The 24,219-nt window shown below is 32.7% G+C and overlaps 2 pseudogenes; both read left to right on the top strand.

The window, feature by feature from the left end:
* The first annotated feature begins 725 nt into the window (after window positions 1-725).
* On the top strand, window positions 726-7,396 carry LOC110735525 (annotated as a pseudogene).
* A 1,071-nt stretch (window positions 7,397-8,467) lies between these two features.
* On the top strand, window positions 8,468-19,552 carry LOC110735524 (annotated as a pseudogene).
* The last annotated feature ends 4,667 nt before the right edge of the window (window positions 19,553-24,219 follow it).

The raw sequence follows: 24,219 nt of genomic DNA, 5'->3' as shown, positions 1-24,219 counted from the left end.
AAAGATGATTACAATCATCAATGTAGCTTCTTGTTGGATAGGGTGGGTCCAAGTTTGGAGTAATTTATTTGTCCCAAACTCTCTATTTCGTGTTAGAAATAGTGGGTTTTTCAGGCCGAGTCAAACTTATAATTAAAATTAAAATTTAAGCTGCCATCAACCCACAAAAAATTAAAATCAAATGATCAAGCCTGAGCCCAAATTTTGGGCCCACAAAAGTTGGCTAAACCCGTACATATTTTTCTAGCCACGTTGGGTTGGGTCATGAGGCGGGCTGCTTGTGGTAGATTTCTTTTGTCATGTAAGTGTATTTGGTTGGAAACGGATTCAATTAAACCATTACCGTAATTAAGTGTTTGTTTAGAGGTTTGGGTAACAATTATCATTACCTAAGGATAATGATTTCCACTCATAGAGTAACAATTACCTTCACCCTCCTCTAACAAAATAAAGAGAACTAGGATTAGGTGATTCCTTTCCATATTTAAACCAAAAAAATGAAAAGGTAACAATTAAAATGATTCATTTCTTTCTCCTTATCTATTTCATTTACACTCCATTTCTAATGTTCAAACCAAATGCCCCCTAAGTCTATTGTAGTTCCAAGATATTAAATTTATATCATTGAATAAATTCGTAGTCAATCAAAATTATTAGCGATTTTATACTTGTAATTTCAAACATATTATACTGATTTTATACTTATACGTACGAGTACATAATAAGAGGTGTGTCAACTTAAAAACAAAGGAGATAATATGACAAGACATTAAGATTTTAAGAGGAACAAAAAAAGTTTGCATAAAAAAAAAAGGATAAACAGCCAACTGAACAAGAAAACTAGCTTAAACCCTTTAAAAAATTGCTTCAATAATTACCAAAACTGATGAGAGAAAAAATGGGAAAAGATGAATACTTTCCTTTATTTGAGACGAAGAAAGCAAAGGGAAGATTAATTTACAGGGTATTTGCAACATCTATATTAGTTGCAATTTGTGTAATTTGGGTTTATAGATGTTCTTACATACCCAAGAAAGTTGGGGAGGGAAGATTAGGTTGGGTTGCTTTGTTTATGGCTGAAATTTGGTTTGGTTTTTATTGGATTCTTTCTCAAGTTTTTCGATGGAATTGCATCTATCGTTACTCTTTCAAAGATAGACTCTCCAACAGGTACTTTTTTCATGTTTCCCCTCCTTTAATAGAGTTAGATCTTGTTTAGTTCAACTTATTTTTACTTATTTCAGAAAAAAAAAAAAGTTTAGATCAGATCAGATCAGAAAATATAAGTTCAGATCAGAACATCGTTTTATGTGCGGTTTTTTATCGCTAAATATTCTTAATTTCGTAATAAAAAAATTATGAAAATTACATATTAATAATCTACACATTATTACGAATCTCACAAGATCCCACTTGATAGATTTTTTCCTTATAGATTATCGTACACTTAAGGTCAAAGTTTAGTCAAATCAGACAATCAAATCAGATCAGACCAAACCAGATCAGATCAGTAAAAATAAGGTGAACCAAACAAGGCCTTAGTCAGTATGGTTCTAACCAACCAAAATGTAGTCTAGACATGTTCAGTTTAACTTATCTAAGTTTATATTAGCTTATTTCATAAATACATCAGATCCTATTTCTTTTTTTATTTGTGTTTATTTATCAATAAATATCGTTGTTCTTTACATGTTAAAAATTATGAAAATTTTATATTTGTAAAGTACATATTAATACAAATTAAATACAATAACAAACAATTTTATTTTACAGATTAGTGTACAAATAAAGTTAAAGTTTGGTTAATTTTAGAAATTAAATCATATCTAATTATTTCATATATGAACTAATTATAAACATAACCTAAATAATACTCGTATGGTTTTAATTATATCAATGATCTAATAGGGGAGGAAGTCTATACCAATAATGACTTAAATCCATTTTTTAACACTGACTCCTACAGGACTACATGTACTCCATACTAATTAGTAAAGTAATCTAATGGATACCAATAAATCTAAATTATAATAAAAAGTAGGAAAAATTGATTCTAATAATCTCATCTTTGGCCGATTTGCTGTTAATAATCCCACCTTTAGATTATTATTTAATAATCCCACCTTTATAGGGGATCTTCTTCTATTGGTCTCTTATGATCGGTAACCTGTCCATTAGGTATACTTTTTTTTTTTTAATTTGAGTGACACGTGTCACTAAATAATTGGTCAAAAAGAAAAACCTTAAAAAAAATCTGGTAAAAATTTTTTTTTAAACAAAAAGATTTTTTTTTTAAAAAAAAAAACCGAGCCAACCCCCAACGACCATCCTAACCCCCAACCTCCGGCAACCCCTCCTCCCCATCCCCACCGCCGGAACCCCCATCCCCACCGCCAAACGCCGGAACCCCTATTCCCACCCCACGCAACAAAAATCGGCCCTTAATTTCAATGAATTAAGAAAAAAAAACAAAAAGCCTTCAAGAGCAGAAGGGATGGCTTGAGCTTGAATTTGGGTAGGAGTTTGGAGGTTTTCGACGGTTAGAGGGGCTTTTCGGCTGTTTTTGGCGGTGAGAGGAGGTTTTCGGCAATTTTCAAGGTGGTGATTATGGTGGTTTTAGGGTTGGGATTTGAGTTAGGGGTGATTTCGGGGGTGGCTTTTGGTCGGCGGGGTGGTTTTTGGTATTGGGGGGGTTCCGACCAGCCGTTTTCGAGGGTTTAGGGTGGCGGACGGCCGGTTTTTGGTGGGGAGAGGGTAAGGGTTAGGGTTTCACGGTGGGTGGGGGTGGTTGGTGGGTTTTTTTCTTTTTTTTTTATTTATTTTTCAACCAATTACAAAATGACCCATGGCATATTAACTTATCAAAATCGGTTACCAACAGGTTATGGACCAATAGAAGAAGATCTCCTATAAAGGTGGGATTATTAATAGCGAACCGGCTAAAGGTGAGATGATTAGAATATTTAAGTCATAAATAATAATCCAAAGGTGGGATTATTATCATACTTAGCTTTGTCAACATTGGCAAATATTTTTATAAAGGTAAGGTAGGATACATGGGAAAATTAGGAATGCTTTCTTGTAAAGATCGTGATCTAATTTATAAAAAAAAGAAAATTTAATATCTATAAATGGGTCTATATTTTAATGTGTTGGAGTAGAGTAGCTTATAGAAGCAAATTATTAGTAATGATTGTTTTGTTTTTCCTCTGTTTTTTTTTTTAAAAAATATTTATATTATTTACACATTGATCAAAACATAATTTTGATCCATGATAACTTTAATTTCTATTAGTAAAAATTGTGAAAAAAATAAAATATTACTCATACAAAAATAGATCTTGTAAGAGTTATAACTAATCCAATTATATAATACTCCGTATCATTTATTCATTTTATTTCTCGTGAAATGTTAATAATGATCAAACTAGCATCGCTTTCAACAAACATGTGTTAAATATTATGATCACGTGCTAATACACGGCCATTTCGAAAAGCAATGATACGAGCGTACTTGTCCAAAAAAAAAAAAAAATACAGCCATTTGTTAGACATTTTATCGGAAAGTGGCCCACTAAGTTAATAATTTTATTTATTTTTTTGACTGGAAGTTGATAATTGTTGTCATATACTTTGTTTTTCCTATGTCTAGTTCTAATGTGCAGTTGCATAAAAACCATGTCAATCAAGACTAAAAACCATGTCAATCAAGACTTGAAAATAAATTGATATAGTAGCATCAAATTTATGTAACTTTATATTTTCAAAAAAAAATAAAAAAAAATATAAAAAAAAAAAAATTATGTAACTTTATTACCCCTCCGTCCTTTATTTACATGCCTATTTTTAACATTTATTACTCACATAATAAGAAGAAGTATATGGTGCTAAAATGCATGGTGTAGCAAAGTATTTCCTATTTGTCTTAAAACTCTTAATCGACTTTAACAATATATTCATTATGATAAATTTTTGGTCTCGCCACTGTTTTATTGCACCTTAGCCCTTATTAAATGATCCTTTACAGAATTCTCACTAATATTCTTGGTTAATTTATCAACAAGGTATGAGAATGACTTGCCTAAGGTGGACATATTCGTATGCACGGCAGATCCATTAATCGAGCCACCACTAATGGTGATCAACACTGTTTTATCCGTGATGGCCTATGACTACCCACCGGAAAAGCTTAGCATCTACTTATCCGATGATGGTGGCTCGATTTAAATATTTTATGCTCTTTTTGAGGCCTCTCAATTCTCTAAGAATTGGCTACCTTACTGCAAAAAGTATAAGGTTGAACCAAGATCCCCTGCTTCTTATTTTAGATCAATGCTTGAACCTGCTAATCCTACTCATTATAGCCATTTCACATCTATCAAGGTACTAAACCAAAACCCAATTCTTGGTTTATTGATATATACTTCGTATTTAATTATATGATGAGTATATGATTTGTTGATTATATAGTTTGTATTGATAATTAATACACTTAAAGATAAAACTCGACTACAAACAATGTTAGGGAACGAAGGAAGTATATATATTGTGTTACTAATTGATTGTACAGTTACAAGTTACTTCATTCTAATTAAAAAGTTTACTAACTTTGAAAATTCATTTGGTACATTCTTTTTTCATGCAAACCAATCATAGAAATTGTATGAAGAAATGCAAACCAGGATTGAGATGGCATCAAACCTTAGCCAGATTCCAGAGGAAGTACGCGATCAACACAAAGGATTTGCCATATGGAACGATAGCTATACTTCTAAACGTGACCACGATACCATTCTTCAGGTTAACATTTCATCCATTTTTCGTACTTCCTAGCAACTATTTCGGCCTAGCTTAGCTATTTTTGTTCTTCATCCTTAAATTTGAACAATATTATTGTACTTGTGTATACTTATTTAATTTGTACCATTGTATATATATTATTGCTCTCGAATCCTCAAATTTTCTTTTTACATGAGTACATTTGTAGATATTAATTGATGGGAGAGATAAAACGACTATAGATGTCGAAGGTTTCCAAATGCCTACACTTGTTTACTTAGCTCGCGAGAAGAGGCCTCAATATTTTCACAACTTCAAAGCTGGAGCTATGAATGCATTGGTAAATAAATCGATCAAACTTCTATATATATGCAATTTTCTAGCTAGGTCAATGCCTAATTAATTTTCATCATCATATAGTATAAGTGTAACTGTATGATCTTGGGACATACATCATGTTATGCAGCTAAGGGTATCATCTAAAATAAGCAATGGACCGGTTATCCTCAATGTTGATTGTGATATGTACTCGAATGATTCACAATCTATTCGCTATGCTCTTTGTTTCTTCATGGATGAGAAGATGAGCCAAGACATTGGATTTGTGCAATTTCCGCAAAGATTTGAAAATACCACCAAGAATGATGTATATGGCTCTGCCCTTCGAACGAGCTATGAGGTCAGTTAGTAGTATATATATCGTAATAACTTCCTAAATTGAACAAGAAGTAGTTTGAAAAATACATATTTTTCAAATGCACGTTTTCTTCAAATTATATATAGGTGGAATTTCATGGTTTGGATGGCTTTGGAGGTCCATTATATATTGGAACTGGTTGCTTCCATCAAAGAGAAATATTATGTGGAAAGAAGTACTCTAAGGATTACAAGATCGATTGGAAGAACTCGAATGTGGATAGAACAATCGACGAGTTAGAAGAGAGTGCCAAATCACTTGCTAGCTGCACATATGAGCTAAGCTCTCAATGGGGAAAAGAGGTAATTTGTACTATTGTATAATTGATGATTATACTAGTAGATTATGGCCTTGTTTGATAATAAGCTTAATTAGCTGGAAACTTATTGATATAGTTGGTTGTATTAGCTGATTTGACTAGCTGGTTTGACTAGCTAATTGTGTAAAAATGTTTGGTAAATATCTGTTAATTGTTAACAGTTTTAGTGTGTTTAATAGCTAAAAAGCTAATTGTTAATTATGATATAGCGGGGTTTTTGTAACAGAACTTGTTGAGCCCAAAAATCTCTTTCAATAAGATATTTATCAAACTCCCATATCATCTTTTTAAAATGATCAAATCTCTAATAGGACACAATACGCAAAAAGCTCTTTTCTAAACAAGGTCATAATTATACCAAGACTTATATTTCAATTATTTATATTTCAAATCGTGTATATTAATTGTATCCAAGATTGAATAACCCATTCGAGTTTTTAGATGGGATTGAAATACGGGTGTCCAATCGAAGATGTGATAACAGGGTTGGCAATACAATGTCGAGGATGGAAATCAGTGTACATGAATCCGAAAAGGAGTGCATTCTTAGGTTTAGCAGCTACAACTTTGGATGATACACTAGTGCAACACAAAAGATGGAGTGAAGGTGAGCTTCATATCATGCTAACACATTGTCCTTTATGGTACGGCCATAAAAGGATCCACCTCGGCCTTCAATCGGGCTATTGTTACTACAGTCTTTGGGCAGTTAACTCCCTTGCGACCTTGTGTTATTGTACCATCCCTTCTCTATACATGCTCGGAGACATTTCCTTGTTCCCTAAGGTAATTTCATCACTTTCGAGTTGAAGTTTTTTTTTATGCTACGTTCAAGTACTATTATGGCAATAATAATCTTATATGATTTTTTTTTTTTTTTTGTTATTTTAGTTACCAAGCCCATGGTTTCTTCCATTTGCCTACGTTATCATTGCCACGTACACGTACAACTTAGTAGAATTCCTATACACCGGAGGCACGATTTTAGGGTGGTGGAATGAACAAAGGATTTGGCTCTACAAGCGAATATCCTCATACTTATTTGCCCTCATTGACACAATGTTGAACCTCATCGGATTTTCAAAAATGAAATTCGTGATCACGAATAAGGTGGCCGATGAAGACGTATCTAAAAGATATGAGAAAGAGATCATGGAATTTGGTGTACCTTCTCCCATGCTCACCATGCTAACATCTCTTGCATTCATAAATTTGTTCACCTTTGTTGTCCTAATTAAAAAGTTATTAGTAGGAGGGGAAAAAATTAGGGGAATGATTATTGAAAGATTAAGCTTGCAGATTTTTTTATGTGTTGTATTGATTTTAATTAATTATCCATTGTTTAAAGCTGTTTTTATAAGGAAGGACAAAGGTAAGATGCCTAGTTCTGTCACTATAAAGGCATCAGTTGTATCTGTTATAATTGTGCTTTATTTTTGTTATTAGGTTTTTTTTTTTCTTTAATTTGAAGGAACTTGTTGTAAAATAGGGGATAATAGGAATAAATAAGCACTTTTTATTTTCTTGCATATGGTTTCTATTCTAAAATAATTTTCAGTCGCCTTGTATTTTGAATGCATGATTGTGATTTTGCTTTTTTATTACTATTTTATTTAGTCTTTTCATTCTTAAAATGAGGAAAAGAGATTTACTGTATAAGGCTATGGGAAAAAACATACTTCATCCTTCCAAATAAGATAATACATTTTTTTATCACATTCGCCAATACATGAATTTAATCTTAAATATCAATAAGTAAAAATTATAATAAGTTAATCTTTTCATAATACGCTTTAAGAGAATACCAATAGGATCTCACATGACTATATATTTTTTAATTTCTTATCTATAAATTACAAAACATAGTTAAATTAGAGTTTGTAAATAATATCAAAAGTCAAAATATATCATCTAATATAGAACGGAAAAAAGTAGTACAGTAGATATTCCTTACAAGTAGAACACCTAATGCATTAAATAAAAGAAAGGAGCGAGGAGAAAAAGGGAAGAACCAAAGAGTTTTGGCTACATATTTTGTGTTTTATTGTGAATTTGTATAAGTTCATAAATCATAATACAAGCTCAACTTCCCTATTTTTTTACGTGTATATAATGTACTCCGTATGTCGGCAAATAAAAGTAGGCAGACTAAGTTCCAAAATTAAAACATGACATACAAGATGCCACGTTCTCCATAATTTGGCATCATGATTTCTAGAGATATCATGCTATAATCCAAAAACTTTTAATGTTATTTTGTTTCACATGGACATCCTTATGTGTGCATGCAATTATATTCTATGTTTGTAGAATTTGAGATTTGTAAAATGTAAATGATGTAGATAAGATTCGATTTCAAATTATCTTGAATATTATCTCAAAATTTAACTAAATTAACTGACATCTATATATATATATATATATATATATATATATAATATATATATATATATATATATATATATATATATATATATAATTAAAAGAGAAATAGTTAATGAGAAAGTTCATTGACGACTTTGTCTTATTGGTTTATGCCAAATTAGGATATACCATACTATACAAAGAATTTTGGTTTCACACAACTTAATAGTAACTCAACTAACTAAAGATTGAGCCATTCTTAGCTTGAGGGTTCAATTTTTGTTATCTTATTACAATAATTTGGACCCAATTTGTAAAGAAAGATGGAAAATGAAGGGTATGTACCTTTGTTTGGAACTAGGCAAGCTAAGGGAAGGTTCATATATAGGGCATTTTCAGGGTCAATTTTATGGCTATATGTATGATATTGGTTTATAGAGCAACTCATATACCCCAAAAGAATGACCAAGGAAGATGGGCTTGGATTGGCTTATTTGGTGCTGAAATTTGGTTTAGTTTTTATTGGATTCTTACACAAGTTCTTCGTTGGAATATTATTTATCGTCATACTTACAAAAATCGGCTTTCAAATAGGTAAACTCTATTTGCTCACTTTGTAATTTTTATTCAATCTTTTGTTAATACAACTCTATTGTTATTGGGCTGTTTGTTTTTGGTTAATTTGTGGTCAGATTATATATATGGACATGTTTGTTGATAATTACTCCTCGAATTTTATGAAAATAAACTCGGTTAATTTTTATTTTTTGAACAATTTCACATATTTTTGACATGAATTGTTGGGTCGGGTTTTATTTTAAGCCAAGCTAATCTAACTTAAATTTCTAGTTTCTAAATAGGAGTATGAGTTTACATCATAACAAATTCAATTTTTTTTTTTTTTTGACCGAAACAAATTCATTTTTATTGTCACCCTTTATTACCTTTTATATACGAAAAACAAGTAGTTGTGGAGTGTTCTACTTAGCTAATTTTCACTTATAATGAAATTATTTCAATTATAAATTAAACTTGATCAACCTTTAATTTATTAATCATTTATCAAAATTTATTTTCCTAAAGTATCTTAACTTATTAACTGTTATCAGAACTATCGATTAGATCGATCTTACTACTTTAATTTCTCAAAGTAGTAAATGATGATTATATATATCAATTGATTAGGTAAACAAAACAGGAGCTTAGCAATAGTCCTCTTATTTCTTTATTGATGTTTTAGCCTTGCTATTGCATAGATATGTACAAGGATAATTTCCTCCAAAAAGTAATGAGTACAAGAATAATTTCCTCCAAAAAAAAATGAGTACAAGGACAATTTATTGAGATTGATTAGTTTTCTCTCCATTTAACATTACTATCATATTTCATAACATATACCATTTTTTTCAACGTACACTTTTATTTTGCTGAATTTTATAGGTATGAGGCTGAGTTACCTAAGGTGGACATTTTTGTATGTACGGCTGATCCAGTGAGAGAGCCACCAATAATGGTGATCAACACCGTTTTATCGGTCATGGCCTACGACTACCCACCGGAAAAGCTCAGCATTTATTTATCCGACGATGGTTGCTCAATTATAACATTTTATTCTCTCTTTGAGGCCTTCCATTTCTCTAAACATTGGTTGCCTTATTGTAGAAAATATAATGTAGAGCCTCGGTCACCCGCTGCTTATTTTAGCTCCATGCATAAGCCTATAGATGCTAACTATCATTATTCAAGTGATTTTGCATCTATTAAGGTGAGTTAGTTTAATTGATTAGTCTTCACTTCTCTAAAAGTTGATTGTAAGGAAAAGAATGGAAAATTACGGAGTATTAATTATTCATGAGATGGTACGGTATAACTATTATCACAAGTACTTTAAGATAACATAATACTCCCTCCATCCCTTATTGCTTGCACCATTTGATTCAAAAAGCTTTCATAAAAAGTGAGTCCATGATGCAAACAAAAGGAGACTGAGGGAGTGCTTCATATATATCTCCATCAGACATTACTAGCTACTTTTTGTTTTATAATTATTTGTTTCTCATGTACTTGTTTTATAAATAAATTGATACTTGTATTAGATTGATATGAATTATGTATATTAATAAAAAAATAAAAAATAAAAAAAAAAGTAAGAAAAATGTGTCAAAAAAATAAAAAGTAAGGAAAAAAAAAACCTTCATTGTGTGGCCTATATATTAGGTCGTGTCAAATCAAGTCGTGTCTAAGTTAAGCAGGTCATGCCGGATCATGCTCGGTTTTGTGTTGGCTTAACTAAGCCACTAAGGTGACTCCTATATATGTTAAAACACATTCAGCGTAGAAACAAGTGATTTCAACTTTTAAATCACCAACTATTTATTATTATTTGCATAAACATTTCACAAGTACTTTTCGTAGGAAAGGTTTGAAGAAATGCAACATCGGATTATGACATCAACTAAACTTGGTCGAATTCCAGGAGAAGTACATGATCAACATAAAGGGTTTTCTGAATGGAAAAATTCATACACTTCTAAAGATGATCATGACACTATCCTTCAGTTAATTATACATGTATCACTCTTTTGCTTGTTGATTAACTAGTTATAAATTAAAGAATTTATTTTTTCAAGTATTAACATTCAACTACTGTTACCAAACATCTTTATAAACAATTATTGCTAATGTTTAACGGACAAAAGCAACATATATATACCACTGTAAGAATACAAGGTATACAAATAATATAATATACACTATCAGTTTATCATGAACACTCATGAGTCGTGATTATCTATCCTAAAGCTTGATACCAAAAGTCGTCTTAAAATCATGCTTTAATTATAATTACGTGCTTATTTCTACATTATATTACTAGTAATCTAGTGTTTTACTAGCTTATAAGCTAATTAGTTGGTTTTAAATGGGTGTAGATATTAATTGATGGGAGAGATTCGAAGGCAAAAGATGTTGAGGGGTGTATTTTACCTACTCTTGTTTACTTAGCCCGGGAGAAGCGACCTCAACATTTTCATAACTTCAAAGCTGGAGCTATGAATGCATTGGTAAGCTATCTAAATTTTAATACTATAACATGTTTTATTATTAAGAATGCTTCGTCGATCTATGTAACATATACAGATAGATCTAAATACACGCGATGTGTGCTTCACAGTTTGAAACACCAGAATGACTATAGCTTGCTACTTTGGGATACGTATATAATTAATTTGGACTTTCATACATTTTTATTTAGTGATTTCATGATAAATTACTATGTAATATGCAGATTAGGGTGTCATCAAAAATTAGCAATGGACCAATAATCCTAAACGTGGATTGTGATATGTACTCAAACAATCCACAATCGATTCGAGATGCACTTTGTTGCTTCATGGATGAGAAGAAGAGCCAAGACATTGCTTTTGTACAATTTCCTCAAGCTTTCGAAAACGTTACCAAGAATGATATATATGGTGCCTCTCTTAGAGTGATCTCTGATGTAAGAATCTATACTTGTATGTTATTACCAACTTAGCTTGTTATTTTTTCCGATGATTAAAGAAAACAAATCATTACAAGATGCAAACCTATAAGATAACCTTTATATACCCCGGGTGCACATAGAGGCAGGTGAACCTACCCAAGGGAGGTTTTTTTGCTCATTTGATATACTTTTTCTGATGTTGAGATTTTAAAATGAGAAAAAAATACCCTTGAATGCCCCTTGTATCGGATTTATATAAAAAATTTCTAACTTTATAATTTTCGGTCTATTATAATATACTTATTCTAATAAAAATGTGTTTATTTCTTCTTTTTATGATTGATTACGTTATGTCACAATTAGTAATATGTATGTTTAATTACATGAAGGTGGAGTCACCTGGCTTGGATGCCCTAGGAGGTCCATGCTATATTGGAACCGGTTGTTTCCACCAAAGAGAGATCTTGTGTGGGAAGAAGTATAGTTTGGACTATAAGGCCAACTGGAAGATACAAGATAATGATGTAGCAAAGGAGCAAGAAAATGTGGAAGAATTGGAAGAGAAAGCCAAGGTTCTTGCTAGTTGCACTTATGAAATGAACTCTCAATGGGGAAAAGAGGTAAATTTTTCTTACTTTTTATTCTTTAATTTCAATATATCACAATTATGTAGCATAATAAGATCTTTGAGCACACCAAGATCGAGTATCAATGTATCATACATGTGTTTTGAATTTTAAGGCACAAATGCATCACGTGTATATAGATCTAATTTATTTTTATTTTAAAGTGAGTATATTATGTCATATTGTAGATGGGTTTGAGATATGGTTGCGCTGTTGAAGATATACTAACAGGATTGTCAATCCATAGTCGAGGTTGGAAATCAGTGTTCTTGAACCCCAAAAGGAAAGCTTTCATAGGAATGGCACCTACTACATTAATCGATACATTAGTCCAACACAATAGATGGTCTGAAGGTTGGCTTCAAATCATGCTATATAATTGTCCTTTGATTTATGGACGTCCAAGAATAAGCTTAGGTCATCAATTGGGATATTGTCACTTCTGCCTTTGGGCTTGCAATTGCTGGTCAACCCTTTATTATTGTGTTATCCCTTCTCTTTATATGCTCAAGGGAATTTCCTTATTTCCAAAGGTAATTTTAATTTTATGATTTCTATTGCAATCAGTACTCGCTCTTTCGTTCCTTTATGTTTTTTTTGAGATGTAAAAAATTCAATTGTTACACGTAATAATAAATGATTATTCATTTTTACTAATGATATTTATTTCTTTTTGTTTTAGATCACAAGCACATGGTTTCTCTTTTTTGCTTATGTTATATTTGCCAAGTACTCCTATAGCTTAGGAGAATTCATATCTAATGGTGGCACAGCCTTAGGCTGGTGGAATGAACAAAGGATGTGGCTCTACAAGCGAACATCGGCCTACCTCCTCGCCTCCATCGATATTCTTCTAAAACTATGTGGAATCTCAAACATGAAGTTTGTGATTACATCCAAAGTAGTTGATGAAGATGTGTCCCAAAGATATGAAAAGGAGATAATGGAATTTGGAGTTGCTTCTCCTATGTTTGTTATCTTGGAAACCCTAGCATTGATGAATTTGTTTACCCTTATCTTTACTTTGAAGATGGGATATGGAGTCATTGATAAGTTGGGCTTGCAAATTTTACTAAGTGTAGTTTTGGTTCTTGTTAATTTACCATTATATGAAGGTATCTTGATTAGGAAGGATAAGGGTAAGCTTCCCACCTCTGCTACCATAAAATCAATTTTCATTACACTTTTAGTTTTACTTATTATCAAGTTTTTACCTAGTTGTAATTGAGTTTTTGACTTGAGGTCATGAGCTCGATTCCAACTTGAGTTTGAAGGTATTATTTCCTTAATTTAAAGTGTTTAGGCTCTAATTGAGTCAAGAGTACACATATAATGTATAATCTAGCCATGTAAAATATTTATTTGATTTTTTATGTACTTTGGTGATTCTTCACTTAACTCTTGGAGTACTTTGTACCAATTAAACTAGATTTGTATTGATATTAGGCTTGACCAATCAAATAATTAGAATCCTTATTAGGTAAAGTAGGTAAGACTACTATCGACTTAGGTTGAAATTGTCAACCTTAAATTGGGTTTTTTTTCTTTACTTTATTCTTATTACCTAATACTTATTCTTATTAAAATCATATTTGATCATATTAGACTAGGTTAGAAAAACTTATTTGTATAAAATAAGATATAAAGTATCTATTCTATTAACTATTACTAAAACAAAACATTGTTGACATCATTGATCCTTAAATCATCCTATGTGTCATTCTCACATTAAAAAAATTTCCTCCAATTTTATATGTGATGTCATCAATTATTAATAATTTTTTTTTGTTTAATCTACACTTTTGACTTCAATGCATAAGTGTATATATAAAATTCAATAACCAAGTTTCTCTCCTCAATTATATTTTCACATGCGTAATTTGTTTGATGTTTGATCGTGGTTTCTATTTTTTTTTTTTTACTTCCTTTAAATGTAAATTATTTTTATAGCTAATTCTAATCTTCATATACAAAGTAATGCAACGAAACATAGATTACAAGAAATTAAGATATATTATAAACGTGCATCGCACGGGGATAACCTAGTTTTTTTTTATAACAAAATTCCACTTGATAATGTTTTTACTTATACATTAAAGTTCAGTCAAGTCATTCAATCAAATTAAACCAGGCCAAAATTAAAAAAAATAAAAAATAAAAAAAACAAAATAAATCATATTAGACTTTGAAAAATTCAAACAAAATTACCTTATTTCAAATTTCAGATGAAAAGAACAGTTTCCACATGAGTTCGGATGTATTCTATGCGCCTAATTTTCATTTATCTGAACATAAAATTTATTTTAGTTGCAATTTATATTTGAATAGCCCTTATTAAAACTTATTTTTTCTAAATTGAACTTATCTGGAGTTAACTGAGTTTATCTGAACTTATCTAAACTTTAAAAAATAAAGTTACCAATTAAAATCACCTTAGCCCATATACAACTTTTTACTACATCAAAAATAAGAATTTATATCTATATCTATATATACAATACTAAAGTAATCCCCACAAAAAATCATAGACACATGTCAACACCACATGTCAACTTTTTTTTTTTTTTTTGTCATTTTTTTCATTAAAAAAATAATAATTTCAAGTTAATTTTAAAGTTTGAAATTTAAAAGTAAATAACTAAAATTTAATTTTATCAGAGTAAAAGTTGATGATTCCAATTATTGATCTACTAAGTAAATCAACATACAAAATTTATTTTCTATATTATGCATAAAAATAACTCAACGATGTACTCGGAGTATTAATTAAAAAACCTGAGTATAGCTCGAGCATTAACTAGTAAAAAAATTAAATTAAAAAAATTATTGACTACGTGGAAGTCAGAGATTGGTTAAACCACGTGGAGTTTATACTAGTGGGCCCTCATGCGAGAAACGAAGTAAGTGACGTGGATCAGTTAATTAGTTTGTCTCCCATCAAACAGTAGATCAAAACCCAAAACTACAACTTCCATCATCGTACGACTTTTCATTCGAATTTTTGTTGACTACTGTAAATTTACTTTATTTATTCAATTAAAAATAAAAAATAAAAAAAAATTCTACCCATCTATTTTTTTTCTTCATACTTTTCATAATTATCGTGGATTAATCTATCAACATCAACTTCTTTGATGAAGGTAATTTCTTTTATCTGTAATCGTTAATTTCAATTAATTTTTTTCTGGGTTTTGTTTATAAACTTTTTTTTGTTTGTGTGTTTAATAATTTGTGAAATTAAATTATATTATGCCCAAAGATCTAGTTAATTTATTGCTGCAAATTCTTTATTTGATTGAAATTTTGAAGAAATTGGGAATTTGGCTCGGTAAATCAGGGTAATTAGATTTGATAATACATGGTATGATCATGAATTCATGATGTTAATTTTTTAGTACAAATTTTCGATGCTGAGTAATTTTTTCAGATTTTAAAACTGAATGGATTCTAGTATGATGAGGAAAGATTCAAGCTTTATTGTTTTTGGATGATTATATGATTCTTATGATTGATATATGCTGTGATTTAATGAAGAAATTATTGACTTGTAGATTGTAATTGGGTGATTAAACTAATTGTAAACTCGTCGTTTTGAGCATGAATTCTACTCCCTCCATTCTAGAATAGTTGTTCCGGATTTAAAGAGTGGAAGTTGGAGCGTAATTTAGACTAGTAATGTATCATCAAAAGTGTCTTCTTGAGTTCATAGGTTAAGCCATGATGAGCTTGGTTTGTGAAAGTAAAAAGTCGAAAATGTGGCTTAGATTATAGTTTTTGGATTTGCTTGTTTCTTGACAGATAAACTTTTGTGTTTAATAATTTGTTATGATAGAAGGATTTAGGGTTTGATTGATTGATGATCAAAGGATTTGTTTAGCTTAGTAGATAACAAGATAACATGGACTATTGAAGTGTATGTCAATCCAAATGGCCATACTCATCTTAATTTTTAGTTGAAGGATCGATTTGTTTGGTATGATTCTACGAGGTAACAAATTGAAACGATATAGTGAAGATAGTAATTTTACACTGATTGTCTACTCTAGCCCTAGGAAGTTTATTTCAAATATTACTCCTTTTCTCCGTCGATTAAATTCAAGGTAGGTAATGGGGATCCCCCTATCTACTTAAAAGGATTCTTAGGCAGGAGAGAAACCTGTAGTACCTTTTTTCAGCAACCTCTTCTGACGTTAAATAGCTCACTTATATCTCATCCTGGTGGGCATTTGGGTTGATTTCTCTTGGAATTTTACCTTCAAGAGCTTAGGTGGGAGTTGTAGAAGCTTACTACAGTAGCTCATTGTGAATCCTTAAGTTTATTCATTTGTTGTCTTCCCAGATTAGGAGACTCTGATTGTTCGGCTGTTCATTTGAATTTCTTTACTTGTCAAAGTCTCCTTATTCGCTAGTTCTTGCATCATGACATGGAAGCTTATCTCTGGCACAGGTTTTCAGTATCCTGGATTTAGCCGGTTTAGATCTTTATGAGAGTTGGGAAACATAAGGCTGCAAATTTTGCGGCAAACTATGTTGTCTGTGATTTTTTTGGTTAGTTAGAATGAATTATAAGATTTCTCAGAATTACTATATTTTCTGCTCTCCTTATGGCATGAAATGGTGCATATTATTTCTCTTTAGCTTCAATCTCATGTAGTTTCTTTAGCATGCACAAATTAAATTACTGATTATTTATCTATTGCTATACACCGAACAAGCTTATCAAAGTTAACGTAATGTCCAAGTAACATAGCATGTGTTATCTCCATTGATTGTCAACCAAAAGAGTTTTATTGGGTCATAGTTTTGTCGTTTCTTTGGGGTTTTGCTCTTTACGGCCTATGACAAACTCTATATTTGATTGGAAATACAGATGAAAATCTTTTGCTGGTCAACATTAATATCTATCCTGCTACTGGCTCTATCCAGCTTGCAACCGGCATTTGGCCTTAGGTTTGTAATTGATAGAGCGGAGTGTTTCTCTCATAATGTTCAGTTTGAATGGGATACAGTCCATGTCTCATTTGTTGTGATCAAGTCCGATTCTCCTTGGCGTACTGACGATGGTGTTGATCTAGTGGTGAGTTGAAATTGCCCCTGCATTACATTTAGTTATTTGTGCTTTTCTTTCAGTTCCCAAACTGCATATCTTGTGTTGCTATTTGCTCTGATCGACATTCTATGATCTTTTTCTCCTAAATGCTAAAGGTTTAGGATTAAGGCTGTCACAATGTACCGCGTGTTCTTTGTTTAATTGCATAGTTTAAGTTCTGAACAAACCTGACTCAAGTAATATTGATGGTCTATCCATATCACCTTCTCTTGGCTTATGCATAATACGCGATAATCTCCACAACACGTACAGGCCAAAGCTAGGGGGGGGGGGAGGAATGTAAATGTGGTCAGAACTAACACAACATATGATCTGTTTGTGGTATAATATGGTGAAGTCCGGATAGGAAGAATTTTCCCTACTCGTTCGTGCATAGGGATTAATGTATACAATGGTCTATGAACACCTTATCATCTGTGTTCCTTCACCCATAGTAAAACAACATTTAGGATATTCTGGTCCTTACTCAGAAACCTCTGGAAACTCAAAAGAAAATGTTTTTTTTGAAAGACCAATATGTCTTGGACCATATTGTAATCTTTCTTGTTTAGGGGACTAATTGGGCCACTTTGGATTCTTGATGTCATTGTTTAGTCTAATGGTAATATTTGGTTGAATGCGGATGATGAAACAGCTCGATAATAAAACTTCTTAGTTATTAGATGATTTCTGAAATGAATTGGAAGGTACTTGGGTAATGTTGGTTCATTCTTCATCTCTGGGCAGTTTGCATTGCCTTTCATTGGAATTTTGTTCCCTTACTTCTTCTAGCGTTAAAGCATTGAAGAACATGTTGCTTTCTAGTAAAAACTTTCTTGTTTCATATGAATAAACAAGCAATAAATGGAAATGTTTGACCATATGTTTACCAAATTTGTTAAGTTTGAAGTGTTGGTTTGGGATTCCTTACGCAAAGTCTTTGACTGATCTATAAGCTTAGCGGAACGTGGAACATGGAACTCTTGGTGGTTCCATTGGTTGAATTGTACTAGTAGTTAGGTTTATTACTCCTATTATTATGTGATAAATACCCATACAATATGATTAAAATATGAATGGAACATTTTTATTGCTGTATTTTGCAGGTGAAGGGACCTGAAGGCGATCAGATCCATGACACCCATGATAAGATCAGTGAAAAGTTTGACTTTACTGCTCATAAAAAAGGACCCTTCAGTTTCTGCTTCACCAATAAGTCACCTTATCATGAAACCATTGATTTTGATGTACAAGTCGGACACTTTACATACTATGACCAGCATGCAAAGGATGGTAAGACAACAGTTTTCCCTATCTTCGCTTCATAGAGGTTCCTTATATATTAATATAAGGTGAGATGACTGTTTGTCAAATTTCTGTACATGTTTGCAGAGCATGTGAAACCTTTGGTAGAGCAGATTGAAAAGCTCGGTCAATCTCTTTACAACATTCAGTTTGAACAGCATTGGCTAGAGGCACAGACTGATCGACAAGCACTAGGTACTTTATTAATCTCCTTTCGAGTTTAGAATTCAAACATTTCAGATGCCTTATTGAATTTTAGAGTACTTTCTAATACGTAGTAGTATGTTAAACTACCTACTCTCCTTGTGGTCACTTCTACACGACGTTGAATACATCTGTTAGAGGGCCTAAAAATGGTCTGCCATAAAGTAGTAATCTCTCAAGTGCTGGTTTTAACTCTTATTGTGTTGCCTGTGTCTCTTCTCCGTATGACAATGCAGTGAATGAAGCTATGAGCAAGAGAGCACTTCATAAAGCCGTTATGGAATCATTTGCTCTAGTTGGTGCGAGCGTGTTGCAGATATATCTATTGCGGCGATTATTTGAAAGGAAGCTTGGGACTTCAAGAGTCTAGAAGATTCATCACATTAGTGATCTGTTAACATATTAAAATCTTGGTGTTTCACTGTTTTGGGAAATAGTTTAGTCTTGCTTTAGGATCTTTCTAGTATGTTATTTACAAATGAGGATATCAATGGATTTTCCCTCTTTTTTTTTTTTTTTTTTTTTTTTTTTGTAACAAAGAATCTTTGAAGTATAGGTTTTTAATTGGGTGAATCAAAGAAATTATTAAACTTGGCATATTATGAAAATGTTATGATATGGAACTTACGGCTTAAGGCAGATTTGATGTAGAGACAATGGAGGGCTTCATTTTTTTTCTATCCTATATTTACTTCGTATATGCAAGATATATTGATGTAATCTTCAATTTTCAACTTCAAAGTTCAAATACGTAATAATTTTTAAATCAAATGAGAACACGTTTTTTTTGGTACCTCCAATATGTAGCATTTTTTTTTTTTTCTTATTATTATGTAAAGTTAATCCATTTATTAAAAGTAAGAAAGGATAGGTCAAAGCATGATCTATTGAAGTTTACAAAGGTCAGTCCAATTGGTTAAGAAAGAAACCACAATATTCATACTAAGCTTATGCTATCCTTCGTGGGCAACATTGAACATCCACACGAAGTCTTGTACCATCAAATATGCATTCGAAATTAATCCTCTTAACAATTCCATAAAAATAAATAAAAATAAGGAAATTTTGACTTTTACCACCTCCGAAAAAACGACTTATTTGCTTTTACCACCTACATAATTTAAAGTTTTATTTTACCATCTCATAAAAAAAATAAAGTTGGCTTTTACCACTAAAACCCAACTCCGATGACGGAAAATGGTTGTGTGGCACAATAATGGCTACTTTTTTTAATTTTTCCCCAATTTCTCTCGATTTCTTTTTTTATTTAAACCCATCTTCTTCATCTCTCCAGAAAGATTGTTGAATTGAGCTTCTACTTTGTGATTTTCTTCCCAAATCCTAAAATTTGCTCTACCCTAACAATCGTAGCATCAAATTGTTTCTGATTTGTGGTCGTTTACACAAGTCAGCTGTTACAAGAGAAATTGGAAGAAGGTATGCAAATTCCATGAATTATTTTGTAAAATTTCCCAATTCCTGTCGTGATTATGTTCCAATTGTTAAGTTTATTAATTGAAATTGTTCGTATGACTTATGAATTGAACCCCAATTTCATAGTATTAAAATTAGGGTTCATGCTAGTAAAAATTAATTTTGGGTTTTTTAAAATTGTTATTGGATAATAAAATTAGGCTTAGGTTATGATAATTGTGTTCAATTGGAACTAAAATTGATGCTGTTGGTTTGGCATTGCAGAAGGAAATGTCTTTTATAAGTATATCACCTTCAAAGGAGAAAAGATGCCAATGTGGAGTTCCAATGACAAGGCTCACTGCTTGGACTAGGGAGAATCCTGGACGCAAGTTCAAGTCATGCAAATTCTATGACCCTGTGACAGAGACAAGGGGGTGTAAAGCCTTTGAGTGGGTGGATCAACCACATGGAACACCTTGGCAAACAGAGGTGATTAACAACTTGGTGATGGACAAGAAATTGATGAAGGGTGAGATTGATGAATTGAAGAGGGAAGTTGATGATGTTAGTGGGCAAAGGAGGTGCTTGCTGAATGAGATTGACAGCTTGAAGGTGAAATGCAAGGCTCTTAGTTCAGACGGGAAGAAGATGAGTAAGGAGGTTCATGGAAGCAACGCAACATAAAAGAATATGCTTGTATTACATGCTGTTGTTGTGTGTTGTTGTTTTGATTTGGTGTTGGCTATGTATTTTAGATCTTAGGATCAGTTGGGAATGCTTAGAAACATAATATCCCCGATTGATGTTGTCTTTTGTTAAGCTTTTATGCGTGTTTGTAGGGATGGCATTGCTTGTACTTGAATAATTAATCAATGAAATGAAACTTATGTTAGGGATATATATTGCTTATAATTTGATTCAAATCCCTAAATCTTGTCATATTAGTAGTAGCAAAAGCAGGCAGTTAGATGTTTACATTGTTTTCACAAAAACTACAGTACCATAGTGCATGAACTACTTTGTTCAACTGGAAAATAACAAAGGATCAAAATACTAACTTATTCATCAACAAAACCCTATCACAGTGCATTCACATCCTTGACCTTCTTGCTCCTGGTGACTGGAAGCTTTGACCTTGTTTGAGCTCTGGTTGGGGTTGGGTCAGCTGTTGCCACTGGTGTGGGCTGACTGAGGCTTTTCTTGCTTCTGGTGCAGGGCTGACTCCCACCAGCTGTTGTTGTTGCAGGCTGACTCCCACCAGCTGTTGTTGTTGCAGCCTGATATTGTGGCATTATCAATGCAGCCTGCAAGTACAATGACATTTCAATCAGTTTATGTCAAAATGAACCCAAACTGTACAGTCATTGGGTAGTTGCAAAAAAAATACCTGTCTTGCATCCCTTTTTTCACTTTTCTTCCTCTATTTCTTGAGCCAAACAATTTGCAGATGTGGCCTTCCACCCTTTGGGTTACTTGGAGGTTGCCGGGGTTGGTTTGGTGTAGGTTCATGTTTGCAAGTTTTGGCAAAGTGACCAAAGCCACCACAATTCCTGCACTGCTTCTTTATCTTTTGTTTCTTCCACTCAGAAGCTGCAGCAGAAGTCCCCTCCCCTGGTTGAAGCTTTCTCTTCTTTGACTTGGGTCTTCCTGGTTGCACTTTTAATACTGGTGGCAAAGGCTCTCTTAGCTTGACCTTTTCCCAATGCGTAGGCCCAGGCATTGGCTGAATGGGTGCTTCATATGCAACTAAATATGTCACCCTATATTAATGTCAGTGAACATACAACTCAGGGTCATCCCTTTTGTCCATAATGCAAGCAAATGCATGGACACAAGGTATCCCTGTCAACTCCCACCTAAAACATGTGCATGTTCTAGTTTCCAGATCCACAATGCACTGATCATCCTTGTACTTCACCTCATATGTATCACCCCTAGAAGACTACACTTCACATGTCCTGGCATACTTCTCCAGCCCATCAAACACCTTGTTCACAAATGGGGTGAGCAGACCTTCCCAATTCCTAGCTGCCTCCCACTTGTCATTACTCCTCCTCATCATGTATCTTCTTAACCATTCCATTTGAGTAAGAATAGGCTTATCTCTGGCTTCCCTAATCACTGCATTAAATCACATGTTAGACTTGCAGTTTGTAGAGAAGGCATGCCTTGACCAGTGGTGGGGGGGGGGAATGTTTGACAACCACTCATATGCTTCTTCATTTAAGAAATTGATGATCGCCATAACAACCTCAAATTCAAACTGATACAATACATACACAACCCAATATTCAATTCATAGAAAATAGTGACATACATACATACACACACATAACTCAGTCACATACACACACACACACAACAACAACAACAACTCAGTCACATACACACACACACACACAACTCAGTCACATACACACACACACACAACTCAGTCACATACACACACACACACACAACTCAGTCACATACACACACACACACACAACTCAGTCACATACACACACACGCATAACTCAGTCACTAACATATTTAGAGTGCCATATTCAATTCAAATCAAAGTGACATTGCCAAATTCAAAGTGAAAACCAATTGAGGAGGCTCACCAGAGTGGTTGCCCTAGCAGCAGCCCAGAATAGTTCCTTGAACGTAGAGCCATGGAATTTCAGTTTGAAATTTTCCCAGATATGTCTGACATAGAACCTTAGCTCAGCTTTGGGGACAAGAGCTTCGAATGCTTCTAACAAACCTTGAAAACAAGGAATAAAATGCAAGTTCAGTTTTGTGACTTATCAAAATTTGAATAAACATACAATTGAATTGAGAAACTCCACTTACTTTCTTTTTGTCATACATGAAAGTCAACCCAAGGCCTTGCTCAAATCCTCCAAGTATCTGCAACAGGCTCTTAAGAAACCATGCCCAACTCTCTTTGTTCTCAATTTCTGCAGTAGCCCAAGCCAGTGGGAAAAGGTTGTGATTCCCATCTTTTCCAACTGCAACTAGGATCTGCCCAGGATAAGCTCCTTTGAGATGGAATCCATCCACCCCAATGATAGGTCTGCAACCAGAAATAAACCCATCTCTAAGTGCAGCAAGAAACACAAGCATCCTCATGAATATAGGCCTCTTAATTTGATCAATCCCTTCCACTACAACATTACAACCACTTCTAGGGTTGTATTTGAGAATAGCTTTTCCATAGTCCCACACCCTAGCATACTGCTCAGCTGCAGACCCATAAATGATCAGCTTTTCCCTACATCTAGCAAGCCATGCTTTGAAATAGCTGATTTTGATCCTGTCGTTTGTAATAGTAAGTAATAACTTCAATGGACAAGAGAAATCTCAGATCTCAGAAAACTTCCTTGAATAATAGAGTGAATTTCTTGCATACATTTCCCTCTTTTATTTTTTTTTATTTTTTTTTTAACAAATCGGTTTTGATATACTAACCCCTATAAGTGATTTAGTGCTAGCAAGTGGCTTAATGGGCATCTAGCTTATAAGTTATATCAATCCATGTTCGAGATGATAAATTGGTAATACGAAGTCATTCCAATATATACAATTGTAAATCACTAATATGTAAATTAAGTGAAATTTTAAAATAAAACCATTTCAATTCACCAACCCTTTTTTCCATTAATTGCAAGAAAATTTCGTACTTTGTTTTTTTATGTGCTTCAATAATTTCTATTGACAAATGAAGTTGGCAATGTTCCTGCATTGTTTGTAAATCTTTTTTGTTTCAATTTTAGCAATTGTGATTTTTTTTATATGTGCCTTCGATTTTTAGATGAAAAGGGCGTTGTTACTTCATCAATTGAGTCTCTGCTTATTGGTGATCGTCTTGGTTTCTAGCGAAGCTACTACTGACAGTACTCAATTTTTTAAATTCAACTATACTTGTTGCAAATTTTAAGTTATTAGATA

Source organism: Chenopodium quinoa, unplaced genomic scaffold (genome assembly GCF_001683475.1).
Source record: "Chenopodium quinoa cultivar QQ74 unplaced genomic scaffold, ASM168347v1, whole genome shotgun sequence".
In the NCBI taxonomy this organism is placed as follows: domain Eukaryota; kingdom Viridiplantae; phylum Streptophyta; class Magnoliopsida; order Caryophyllales; family Amaranthaceae; genus Chenopodium; species Chenopodium quinoa.
The sequence above is the reverse complement of the archived record's forward strand: the minus strand, read 5'-3'. Positions and strand labels throughout refer to the sequence as shown.